Source organism: Giraffa tippelskirchi, chromosome 2, assembly GCF_054371585.1.
Source record: "Giraffa tippelskirchi isolate mGirTip1 chromosome 2, T2T-mGirTip1v1.2.pri, whole genome shotgun sequence".
NCBI lineage: Eukaryota > Metazoa > Chordata > Mammalia > Artiodactyla > Giraffidae > Giraffa > Giraffa tippelskirchi.
The window spans coordinates 28,657,803-28,658,799 of NC_137276.1; positions in this window are offsets into that span (position 1 = coordinate 28,657,803).

Below are 997 nucleotides of genomic sequence, written 5' to 3' on the forward strand. Positions count from 1 at the left end.
CCCAACAAGTGCCTATGAAGAAAGCCTTTAAGACTCATGAATATTTAGCTCGTCCTCATGTAAAATATATGACTTTGTGTAAGGATCAGGCGAACGAGGTGCATGATTTTTTTCTGATTTATGGGCCTGGAGACGGATTATTCATAGCAGAGCAGCTGTGTGGAAAGATTCATCCGCTGCAAAATGTGATTGTACATCAGGCAGTGTGTGGGAACGGAGCTATGACTAATGGCTGCTTTACATATAAATGAGAAGGTTTGTGCTAGGAACTGTAAAAAAAATACAATCACTCAGCTGACGGGCAGGCTCCTTATCGCGGGTGCAGGAGAGGGACCACAGGAAAGACAGGCCCGTGAATGCCTTGCCCCCAAAAGCTGAGCCAGATGGGGGTGAGAGTCAGGGAGCAGCCGGGTGAGGGTTTGGAAGGAATTTGGAGAAACGGCAGCTCTCCTGACTCGGGCCATCATCAGTTCCTGTATTTGTAACTTTCAGACTTCACTGTGACCAGAGAGCCCGTCGGGGACAGAAAGGTGGCCCAAAGGAAGTGGTTGCATTGCCAACCCACTCAGGGATGATGGTCAGTTCCTGAACCCTCCAGAGCTTGGTGTTAGCTTCTGAAGAGTCAGATCCATTTCGGAAGCCAGTACGGGAGTCATTTGGGCAAACCTCTGCAGAGAAGAATTATGTGATTCTGAGATTTTCCTCTGCCACTCCTCATGTCTCCCTCACTTTCCCTCGTTCGTCTCTTCCCGTCTCTCCCCTCTCTCGTAGCTGAGACAGGCTGTCTAGACATTGCAGATGTGGACAGATGTTGGGTCTGTAATTTATAACAATGGCCTCCAGAAGGCAATTCCAATTTGTTTCAGTAAGGCTTTGAGTTACAGGCAGAAAAAATACCCTGTAAATACTGTTGACTTACATGGTAACTACACCAAGGGTTTACTTAGTGAACAATCACTAACTACAGCATAATTACACATCCCCGCAGATTACCAGA